Genomic DNA, 12,470 nt, shown 5'->3' on the forward strand with positions numbered 1-12,470 from the left:
GTAGATAGAAGAATGTATTTTTCATATGTTGAAACTGATACTTAAAGGTAGGTAATTTGAGGTACCTGGGTGTCTCAGTCGGTTGAGTGTCCAGCTCTTGGTTTCAGCTCAGGTCATGATCTCCAGGTCACAAGATCGAGCTCAGTGTGGAGTCTACTTAAGGGTCTCTCTCTCTCCTTGCTCCTCCCTCACCCCCTCAAAAATAAATAAATATATATATTTTTTTAAATTAGCTGATTTGCTCAGGTAAGTGGCAAAGTTAGAACTGGAATAAGAAAGAAAGGAAAAAAAAAAAAAAAAAGAACTAGAATAAGCTAGAGCTACCTGACGTCAGAGTCCTTGCTTGCCACAAGCACCGCACTTCCTAGACAGTGTTAGTCCCTGACCGACCTCTAAACTCTCCAAGACTATAAAAAATATTGAGGGAAAAGAGCTACTTGCTCTCTTGCATCTGGGTTCAGACTCATTCATCTTTCCAACCAGTGTTCCTTTGCTTGCTGGGTGGCCTCACCTGTTTTTACTTCTCTTCCCTTCATTCCTCTGCTTCTGGGGACACTTCTCCAAGATAAATTCTGTGGTTCTGTGGGAGCTGCTGCTGTCTTGAAAGATCCTACACCCTATGGCATTGTTGAGGAGTTTAAGGGAGGCTGACCATGCTGTCCAAAGTACCTCAACCCCTGGCCACAGGTCATAATGCCTTTAGATGCCTGCACCGAGATCCTAAGAACCTCTACTGATCAGAAAAGGGAGGCTTGCACAGGTCATTTACCCAAAGTTTCACAACCAGTCAATGGTAAGGCTAGCACTCCAATCCTGTATTAACTCTGAAGTTGCACAACACAAATACTGATACTTGGCTACAAAAAAAACTGGCAGTAAAACCCATTATCCTATAATTAAGTATTAAGACAAGGAATAATCTACAAAAATATTAGGTAAATGGTAAAACATAACTTATGCTCAAAAGCAAGTTAAAAAGTGCAATTATGGGGACATGTGGATAGCTCAGTCTGTTAAGTATCCAACTCTTTTTTTTTTAAGATTTTAAAAAATATTTTATTTATTTATTCATGAAAGACACGGGGAGGGGGGGGAGACATAGGCAGAAGGAGAAGGAGGCTCCATGCAGGGAGCCCTACGTGGGACTCGATCCCAGGACTCCAGGATCACGCCCTGGGCTGAAGGCAGGTGTCAAACCACTGAGCCCCCAGGGATCCCCAAGTAATCAACTCTTGATTTTGGCTCAGGTCATGATCTCAGAACGTGAGATCAAGCCCCACATCAGGCTCTGTGCTCACTAGGGAATCTGCTTAAGAATCTCTATCTTTCCCTTTGCTCCTTCCACTCATCTCTCTCTCTCTCTAAAACAAATATGTACATCTTTTAAAAAATGTAATTATGTGTGTCCTTAAGATTTTAATTTTGTGTTATTACTTTCATGCTAAAATCTGGGATACAACTTGTTTCTGAGTAATAACATTTTTTCTTCACTCAGAAAATTACAGCTGATTTAGTTACTCTGGGGATGTCCCTGCAGGAAGTTGGATAAACCACAAGCTCATGCTTACTAAAGAAGTCTGGACTGCACATATAGATAGGCAAACTCTTTAAGGCAGTTTGCAGTGGCAGGGTGAAGAAACAATTGTTTTATTAATAGATTAAACAGGAAAAACAACACAACATAACAGGCTCCTCATCTTCTTCACATCTTGCCTTCTCACGATGCCAAAAGAACTCTACCTCAAACTTCAACTTGACCAGGGGCACCTGGGTGGCTCAGCCAGTTGAGCATGCATCTTGATTTTGGCTCAAGTGGTGATCTCAAGGTCATGAGATTGAGCCTGGGAGTCTGCTTGAGATTCTCTCCCGCTCTCTCACCCCCTACCGACCCCCTCAAAACATACACACACACACACACACACACACACACACACACACACGCACACTTAAATTTGACCATATTACTCTTTTGCCTAAAATCTGACAGTGATTCTGACTACCTAGAAGATCAAAGCCAAGCTCAGTCACAGCCTTCACCTAATGCATCTAATTTCCAGCACGAGCAACAGGGAACAAATGATAGCTCCTTTCATAAATCCCGGCAAGCACTCAATGACTGTGTTGATTCTTATTTCATCACCTTTGACCACGATGTCTATTCTCTCTGTAAACTGTCCCCTTGTCTCTGCACCTTTATCATGTCCACTACTATTGTCTGCCTTGCTAACAACTTCATCTTTTTTTTTTAAGGATTTTATTTATTTATTCATGAGAGGCACACAGAGAGAGGCAGAGACACAGGCAGAGGGAGAAGCAAACCCCCTGCAGGGAGCCCGATGTGGGACTTGATTCCGGATCCTACGATCACACCTTGAGCGGAAGGCAGATGCTCAACCGCTGAGCCACCCAGATATCCCAACAACTTCATCTTTTAAGACTCAGCTCAGAAGTCTTCTCCCTAGTACACCTGGGTGGCTCAGTGGTTGAGCATTTGCCTTCAGCTCAGGGTGTGATCCCGGAATCCGGGGATCAAGTCCTGCATGGGGTTCCCTGCGAGGAGCCTGCTTCTCCCTCTGCCTATGTCTCTGCCTCTCTCTCTGTGTGTCTTGTGAATAAATAAATAAAATCTTAAAAAGAAAAAAAATAAGTCTTCTCCCCAAGTGAGCCTTTCCTAACCCCACAGGCTGGGTTGTGTATCTCTGCTCTGAGCTATTATAATACTTGGTGCATATCTCTATTAGAGTTTTTCACATTAGTAGTGTAATTACCTAGACTTACTCCATTAATTCTTCAACTTTTTACCAAATAGTTTGGCACCAGGCATAGTAACCACTCAGCAAATAATTGTTGAAGCAGTGAACCTAATTCATTCGAGATGCACACATCAAATATTAGAGTACCCACTAAATGCCAGGACTAGATACTAAGGATCAAAACAGATAAAGTCCTTGCTTTTGTGTCTTCAAACTATATAAAGGTAGTTCTATTGATTTCTTTTTGCTGCTGAAGCAAAATACCAAACATTTAGTGACTTAAAACAACTCAAATTTATTATGTCACCAGTTATAGGTCAGAAGTCTAGGTGGGGTTGGCTGTTGCCTCTGCTACAGGTCTCATATGGGGAAAACCAGGATGTCAGCTTGTATCTGGTGGCTCTGGGGGAGAACATGCTTTTAAAGCTTTTACAAGGTGCCTGGGTGGCTCGGTCGATTGAGCTATTAAATGTCTGACTCTTGGTTTCCACTCAGGTCATGGTCTTGGGGGCCTGGGATAACCCCCATGGGGCTCTTTCCTCAGCAGGGAGTCTGCTTATCCCTCTCCCTTCCCCTCTACTCCTCCCCTCACTCACACTTGCTTTCTGGTTCTCAAATAAATAAATAAATAAACATACATACAGATAATCAATCTTAAAAAAAAAAAAGTAATTTAGCTTGTGGCCAAATTCAGTTCCTTGCAGCTACAGTGCTGAGGTCCCCGTTTCCTTGTCGACTGCCAGCCAGGAACATCTCTTAGCTCTTTAAGGCCTTTTGTGTTCCTTGTTAAATTGTTTCACACTTAGTTCATCCTGTCACTCTACCACCCATGAAACTCTGTGATTTTTTTTCCTGCCAAATCTTTACTGCTTCCATTCTGAGAAAGTTCTCCACTTTTAGGGCACATGCGATTAGACTGGGCCCACCTGGGCAATCCAGGATAATTTCCCTTTCTTAAAATCTGTATCCTAATTACCTCTGTGTAGTCCTTTTTGCCACACAACATAATATATTCACAGGTTGAAGGGCATGAGCATTTTTTAAGAGGCCATTATTCTGCCTACCAAAGTAACTATTCTTCTAGAATTATTTCCTGGCATATTCCTCACCGAGGTGATTTCAAGAAATACCTCACAGTAATATGTCTAAATTTATTTTGGCTACAGCACTAAGTTTGTTTGAACAATAAAGAGACTAGACGTTCTTTGAACAGGTATTATGTGCTAGACCTTATTAGTTAATAGAAAATAGGGTTGACTATGGATTTACAGAAGGGAAAAACATAAGATAGGCAATTAGCAAATCTTGTAAATGGAATGAAAACAGGCTGTAATAACACAGGAGCCATGTGGATGTCTATTTGATCTTGCAGCACAAGAAACGGGTTGAACAATTTCTGTATTTCATGTTATTCCAAGCACGAAGTTTTCCCGAAGGCTATGAAATATTATTAGTCTCCTATTAAAAACACAAGATGAGGGATGCCTGGGTGGCTCAGTGGTTGGGCATCAGCCTTCGGCTCAGGGCATGATCTCGGAATCGAGTCCCACAGCCTGCTTCTCCGTCTGCCTATGTCTCTGCCTCCCTCTCTCTCTCTGTGCCTCTCTGAATAAATAAATAAAATCTTTAAAAAACAAAAAACAAAACACAAGATGGGGCACCTGGGTGTCTCAGTTGGTTAGGTGTCTGCCTTTGGCTTAAGTCATGACCCTAGGGTCTTGGGATAGAGCCCCTCATCAGGCTCCCTGTTTGATAAAATACAGAATTTTGAGGGGTCTACTATATGCTAGGTATCTATGGTAGATCCAGATGATACAGGTAGAAATATGTTTGTTCTACTTCCTGTCTACCGGAAACTCATAGGTGTGGAAGAGAGTGAATTACAATAGCATGCAGACAGGCTACAAGAGAAGCAAGCACAAATGGAAGGAATCATTTACTCTATGACGTGGTAAGATAAGCCTTTTCCGGTTTTTCTTCAAAAAATTTTAAAGATAATTCTTTTTAGAGAAGTTTTAGCTTCACAGATAAATTGAGAGGAGGGTACCGAGATTTCCCATATACCCTCTGCCCCTATATATGCATGGCCTTCCTCACTATCAACATCCTCCAGAGTGGTACATATAGGTTACAAACAATGAACCTACATTGACACATTGTAATAACCCCAAGTCATAGTTTAAGGTTCACTGTTGGTGTTGGACGTTCCACAGGTTTGGACAAATGTGTAATAGCATGTAGTCATCATCTTAGCATCATATGGAGAATGTTCACAACTCTAAAAACCCTCTGGGCTCTATCTGTTCATCCTTCCATCCCTCCAGTCCTAATCCTTAGGTCTTTTTCATTGTCTCCCTGGTTTTGCCTTTTCCAGAATGTCATATGCTTGGAATCATATAGTATATAGCCTTTTCACATGGGCTTCTTTCACTTAGTAATAAGCATTTAAGATTCTTCAACATCTTTCCATGGTTTGAAGATCACTTCTTTTCATCGCTAATACTCCATTGTTTGGGTGTATCACAGTTTGTTCATTTACCTACTGAAGGACATCTTCGCTGTTTCTAAGTTTTGACAATTGTGGATAAAACTCTATAAACCTTTGTGTAGGTTTTTGTGTGGACATAAATTTTTAATTCCTCTGGATAAATACCAAGGAGCGGGATTGCTGGATTTTATGGTAATAGTATGTTTAGGTTTTGCAGTCTTTTCTGGGTTTGAAGGAGACATAAACAAAGGCACTGAAATACAAAAAGGCACAAGGTATTTGGGGGAACTATATTATTTTTGGGGTACATAAAATATTCATGGGTTGAATGGGATGAGCATTTTTTAAGAGGTCATTATTTTGTCTACCACAGTAACTATTCTAGAATTATTTCCTGGCATATCCCTCGCTGAGGTGATTTGGAGAAGTATAGCACAGCAGTAAGTCTAAATTTATTTTGGCTACAGCATTTTGTCTGAATAATAAAGAGAAGAGACTAGACATTCTTTGGACAGGTATTATGAGCCAGACCTTACTAATTAATAGAAAAAAGGGTAAAGAAGCAAGGGCCCTGTGGTGAAAATAAGGCTGGAAGGTTGGCAGGGTCAGAGCCTACCATGCTATGTGTTTTATTCTATGGAGATGAAATGCCAACAAAAACTTTTTAATCAGGGAAAACACAGGTTTTGGCTGGCACTTAAGAAAGATTACTTTGGCTGCACAGAAGAGAGTAACTCTGGGATGGAGGTCAGTTACAACCTGGAAAACCAGTTTAGGTAAGATTGTGTCTCAAAGATGAAAGCCTAAATTAATGCAGTGGAAATGACAATGCAGAGCTGTGGAAAGATTAGAGAGATTTGGGCAGCAGAAGTCATCAGACTTCATGACTTTAGTTAAAGATATGGGGGTAGATATGGAAGGCCAAAGAAGGAAACTTGAGAATTATTTGAAAATCTAGGGGAGGAAAATCTAGGTATTTGATGAAGTGTCACTGAATTAAGGAATAAAGAAAAACAAGGAGAGAATAGATGGTGACAAAGACTTTCTGTTTGACTAAACTTTTGGTATTTGAGAGTCTCCCTCTTAGGGCCCTGTCTTTGGCCTGCCCAGTCCAGTTTTACTAAGAATCCTATCAACTCAGTTTGGAGAGAATCTCCCACCCTTTATGTCTGATCACCCTTGACATCTGATTAAATTCCTCATTCCTCACCTTTGACATATGACCTTACTGGCCTGTCTTCAGCAGGAATTCTGTGAAATGGGCTTAGCAAGAATCGCTCCTACCTTTGATGTCTCCTCTTAGTAATTTTTCTTTTTTTAAAGATTTTATTTATTTATTTATTTTTTAATTTTTATTTATTTATGATAGTCACACACAGAGAGAGCGAGAGAGGCAGAGACACAGGCAGAGGGAGAAGCAGGCTCCATACACCGGGAGCCCGACGTGGGATTCGATCCCAGGTCTCCAGGATCGCACCCCGGGCCAAAGGCAGGCGCTAAACCGCTGCGCCACCCAGGGATCCCTAAAGATTTTATTTATTTACTCATGAGAGACACAGAGAGAGGGGCAGAGACATAGACAGAGGGATAAGCAGGCTCCCCGGCAGGGAGCCTGATGCGGGACTTGATCCTAGGACCCCAGGATCATGATGTGAGCCAAAGGTAGATCCTCAACCACTGAGCCACCCAGGGCCTCCCCACCCTTCTTAGCAGTTTTCTCTCTACTGATCCATCTCACTCTGCTCATCGGCGGTACCTCCAGCTATCTTTGTTGTACTCGTAGATGATCCCAATCTCTCTCCTCTACTGTAAGAGTCTTGACACCTAGAGCAATAGCCCTCAATAAGGTCTTCCTTACAGTTTTAATAAGTGTAAGAATAATTTGTTTTAACAATGAGGAGAAGCATTGCTCCAGAACTAAAGTTACTTCCAAATACCTCTAAAGTTTAATTTGCTGCATGATGAAGTTTTGGAATATAGGTGAGGTCTGGAGCTGACGACCAAGAAAGATTTTTTTTTTAAGAGTTATTTATTTATGAGAGACACAGACTGAGAGAGAGAGGCAGAGACACAGGCAGAGGGAGAAGCAGGCTCCATGCAGGGAGCCCGATGTGGGACTCGATCCCGGATCCTGGGATCATGCCTTGAGCCAAAGGCAGGCGCCCAACCTCCGAGCCACCCAGGTGTCCTGAATTCTTGAGATGTCTTTGGTGCAAAATGGTGGTTTCACTAAAGCACAGGGACAAGACCCATAGGCAGGAAGAGTTGCTATCCCGGGGCCTATGAGGCAAAGCTGATTATATACCCAGGAGTTGGCGGAAGTAAGAGAAAGGGAGATTTCAAAAGGATGTTCATATGCTAAGGAGGACCTACAAGATACTGGAGGCCTTGCTCTTGTCAAGTTAAAGACTGCTTGTCCCTCTAGCAAGGCATTAACATTAAGACAATTGGAAACTTTCTGAGGAATGTCACACATATCCCACCCTGGGTGGGGGCTGTTGATGGGATATGACCTTGAGCTTTGTCCTCAGCTCGCCCTGTTGCCTCATCGCATACATCTTGTACAACTAAGTAACAAGTCTGGATTATGTGCTTCAGGCATTGTGATGTACCCAATCCAGCCATCTGTGCCCCAAGAGCCTAACAAGATAATAAGACGGCTTCCCTTCCATAATTAAAAATTAAAAAATTTATATATATGCATATTTACATATATAAATACCTATATACATATACATATATAAATATATATATATATATATAAGTATCAGTCTAATACCCTCTATGACAGCTCATGCAATTCCTTCCTTAATGATTTTACAATAATCTTACATGGTGAGCTTTAAGGGAAAACAGTAGAGGTCTTGATAACATTGTGAGGTTGGTCTAGTACAGGCTACTTTTCTATGTTTCCTAACTTCAATTTAATTCCAAGGTCAGTTCAAAGGAACCAAGGAGGGGACCTAGGTTAGCCCAGTGGTTGAGCATCTGCCTTCAGCTCAGGTCCTGATCCCAGGGTTCTGGGATCCAGACCACATCAGGCTCCCTGTGGGAAATCCTGCTTCTCCCTCTACATCTCTGCCTCTTTCCTTGTCGCTCATAAAAAAAAAAAAAAAAAAAAAAGTATTAAAAAAAAAGGGATAGATTCAAGGAAGCTGTTCTAACTACCCACATGCATGAAAGCTGCTTGACATAAAGGGGCATGGCTGTGTTCTAAAACACTTAAAAAAATCATGAAAAAAATTTATGGACGCTGAAATTTGAATTTCATGTTTTTGCTGTTTTTCCAAGGCATATTTTTATTTATTTATTTTTAACCCCTGAAACATGTAAAAGGAATTCTTAGCTCACAGATGTACGCATCTGCCCTAAGGCTGTAGGTTGCTCGTCTCAGACGCACTCAGTGTCAGAATTCGGAGAATGTCAGGTGTGCAGCGTGGGACCCCTCGTGGGACTGAGGCGGTGTCGCGGGCTGACCTCCCCGGATGATGCGCTCCCCGTCGGTGTGGCGCTGCCCGCGGATGGCGACAGCAGGGGGGTCGGAGCCCCGGACCGTGGCCCACCCGCCCCCCGCCCCCGCGCTGTAACGCAGTCCCCAGCGCGGCCGACCGGACCGCACGTTCACAGCCCCCGGCCCGGGGACCTGGCGGTGCAGCCCCGCCCCCTGCCCGCGCACTCAGCGCGCACGCGCACGCACGTCTCCGGCCCTCGCACGCGCATGCTCTGTGGCGCCCGTCTCGGCCAGGAGGCGATGACTGACAGGGAGGCCCAGCCCCGGGGCGGGGCGGGGCGGGGCGGGTAGACGCGGCCCGCGCGTGCGTCACTTCCGCCGGGGCGGGGCGGGCCCGAGCGGAGGGGGTGGCGCCGCGGCCGCCGCTCTCCTGTTTGTGTCGGCGGCTCAGCTGATGCGGCCGGGCCGGGCGGATGTCGGGGTCGCGGGGGGGCGCGTCGCCGCTGCCGCCGCAGTAGCCGCAGCCTGCATCCCGGTGAGTGGCGGCGGGGGGCGGGGGGCGGGGGGCCGCGAGGTCCCGGGGCCCGTGCGGCCTCGTCCCGGCGGTCGGGGGCGCGCGGCTCGGAGGAGGCCCGGCCTCGTTGCCCCGAGCGTGTGCGGCCGCCGCGGGGCTGGGGTAGGCGCGTCCTGCGGTCCCGGGGCGCGCTCACGCGGCGGCACCGTGGGCATCTCGCGGTCGCCCGGTTCGGGAGCCTGTTGGCCCGACCGCGGAGGGAGCCCGCCTGGCCCCCGGGTGTGCTCCCGGCCCGGGCGGTTATTCCGATGAGACGCGCGGTTGACTCGTGCCTCCGTTAGAAACGTTGCTCTGCTGTCGTGGTGCCTGCGGATCGAACTTTTTCTCAACGTGGATCTTGCTTTTCTAGTTCTGTATGAAGATCCCGGGAGAGGGGCTCCCCCGGGGGCGCAGCGGCGAGGCGCCCGCCTTCGGCCCAGGGCGTGACCCCGGGTCCCGGGACCGAGCCCCGCGTCGGGCTCCCTGCGCGGAGCCTGCCGCTCCTTCTGCCCCTCTCTCTCTCTCTCCCCCTCTCTCTCCCTCTCCCCCTCTCTCTCCCTGTCTCCCCCCCCCCCCCGGTGTGTGTCTCTCATGAATAAATATATATATTTTTAAAATGCATTAATTTGGGATGCCCGGGTGGCTTAGCGGTTTAGCACCTGCCTTCGCCCCAGGTCGTGACCCGGGTCTCGGGATCGAGTCCCACGTCGGGCTCCGTGCGTGGACTCCTTCTGCCTGTGTCTCTGCCTCTCTCTCTCTCTCTCTCTCTCTCGAATAAATAAATACAATCTTTAAGTAAATAAATCTCGGAGAACATGTTTATAGTGAAGTCGAGGGAAAAAGCTCAGTTGACTGGTTTCTGTATTTATTTGCATCCCTTACAAAGTCGATGAAAGTACAGCCTGTACCGAGCTGTTCTTTTGCTCAGTAATGACAAAGGCATTGTGCTGAAGGGTACATATTGCCTCACTCGTCGAACACATATTTGTGAAAAGGTCACTTAGAGCTCAGCCCCGGACACCTTCCTGCCATTCCGTGTCTTGGTTCTCATCTTTCTTTCCCTTATTACAGGTTTTACTTTGTTTGTTATCCACTTCTTCTTAGAACTTGCTGTTGTGTTGGTTTTCGTTACCTTGATTTTTACCCTTTAACCTGTGCTTTTTTTGTTTCCTGGGAAGACTTCCTCTTCCTAATCCTGGACATCAGTCAAGGTTCTATCCTTGTTCTTCTTTCTAAAGAAACCAGTTTTAAAATTTCTAATCCAAAGAATATTTTATTAGGTTTTAAGTATTCTGAAAGTTGATGGAAAATACCGTGTATATATGCAAATAACCATTTTTCAAGGAAGAGGAGCTGTGATATCCCCAAATTTCAAGAATTATTACTATAAAGGATTCTTTTTTTTTTTTTTTAAGATTTTATTTATTCATGAGAGAGAGACAGAGAGAGGCAGAGACAGGCAGAGGCACAGGCAGAGGCAGAAGCAGGCTCCATGCAGGGAGCTTGACGTGTGACTCAACGTGGGTCTCCAGGATCAGGCCCTGGACTGAAGATGGCGCTAAACCACTGAGCCCCCCGGGGTGCCCCAAAGGTTTTGTTTTTGTTTTGTTTTGTTTTGTTTTGTTTGTAAATCCAGTCTTAGGTTTTTAGCTGCCACTGTGCTGGTAACTCCAGACAAAAACCACAGGCTGTGGTCCTTCAGTACATCTCCACTTGAATGTCCCATGTTACTTCATCCAAGAGATTTTATTATTTATTCTCCCTGTTGTCTTTACTTCTCCTTATCTCATTCTTTCCTGTTACCAACTCCTGTGTTTTATTGTTTCCCCACTTTGAAAGTGTGGCTCAAAGTAACCCTTTCTTCAGTACAGTACAGTACAGTACCATTACCTTAATTCAAACCCTTGTCCCCTTATGGCTGCATTTTTGCAGTAACCAAGGGAAGTCCCCTGTAGATTCATTCTGTCCTTAGCTGAGCCTCCAGCCAGCAATTCCTTTATTTCCTCCAGTTAAAGCACAGTTGCATTCCCTAGAGGTTGATCTAAGCCTTGATTGTATTTATTCTTCCCACTGTATTTATACTACCCTGTAAATAGGTACTCGAGTCTTCCCAGCTCTTTTCCCAGTAGGTGATGGCACCTCCCAGCTGGCATTTTTCTCTTACTTTTTTTCAGTCTAACTTTTGTTCCAGCTGAATTTACTGTCAAAACTTTTATCTGCATTTACTAGTGTTGTGATTTGGGAGCAGTTAAATTAAGCTTGTTGATTTTACTGACAGTTCTGTTTATTAATTTTTGCTTGATAATTGTAATTTCTAAGAGAGGTGTATTAAAACATCATGAAATTGTCTAGTCTTCTTGTAATTGTTCCTTTTTTTCTTTATATACTGTATTTCAGTGCCTTGGTGTTAGGTATATTCATAATTGGTCATGTGAGTTATGTCATTGGAAAGAAGCAATGCAGACCCCTTATAATCTAGGCTTGTATAGCTGTCTTCTGCTTGACTCTGGACCCATTTTTCCACCATTTCTCCTGTTTGTTACTTACTGTCAACCAAACCTGGTTGTCCTTATTAGTCTTGAGGAGACAGAGCTCACTGGTGTCTCCAAAGCCTTGGATGCTTTTTCCTTTGCCTTGAATGCTTTTTTCCCCAGATTTTAATAATTTGCTTTACTCAGTTCAGGTCTTTAGTAAAATGTCAACTCCATTCTTCTCTTGATCATGTCAAGTAAAATAGCCCATTTGCCCTGAGTTTTGGAAATGTTCTACTGCGGTAGTTTTGTTTAAAGATTTATTTGAGATATTTGAGAGAGAGAGAGTGCATGAGAGCGAGGGGGGTGGGTAGAGAGAGGGGGATGGAGAACCTCAAGCCAACTCCCAGCTCAGTTTGGAGGAGGGGAGGGGGCTCAGTCCCAGGACCCCTGAGATCACCACCTGAGCTGAAACCAAGAGTCAGAAGCTCAATGGACTGAGCTACGTAGGCACCTCCTTTCATGGTACTTTTAGTTCGTTCTGCTGAGGCCCCTTGGGGTTCACCAGCCCTGACTAGTTTTCATTTGCTTAGGGTCTTTGCACCCTTCACTGCATTGTGACTGAAGAAAATCCAGACTTGCGATTTTTCAATTATGGATTTACCACTGTTGAGATTTGTTTCATTGTAATAAAAACATGTATTATGAAATTTGCCATTTTAACTCTGTTTAAGTATGTGGTTCAGTGGCACTC

The 12,470-nt window shown here is 44.7% G+C and overlaps 1 protein-coding gene across 3 annotated transcripts in view; it reads left to right on the forward strand.

Annotated features, from left to right (window-relative positions):
• Window positions 1-9,085: 9,085 nt before the first annotated feature.
• Window positions 9,086-12,470, forward strand: part of PNPLA8 (patatin like phospholipase domain containing 8) — a 47,380-nt gene continuing 43,995 nt past the window's right edge. For all 3 annotated transcript variants that reach the window (XM_038562683.1, XM_038562684.1, XM_038562685.1), the window contains exon 1: window positions 9,086-9,227. The gene's annotated coding sequence lies outside the window, so the exon portion shown is untranslated. The remainder of the gene's footprint in view (window positions 9,228-12,470) is intronic.

This window comes from Canis lupus, chromosome 18 (genome assembly GCF_011100685.1).
Source record: "Canis lupus familiaris isolate Mischka breed German Shepherd chromosome 18, alternate assembly UU_Cfam_GSD_1.0, whole genome shotgun sequence".
NCBI classification, from domain to species: Eukaryota; Metazoa; Chordata; class Mammalia; order Carnivora; family Canidae; genus Canis; species Canis lupus.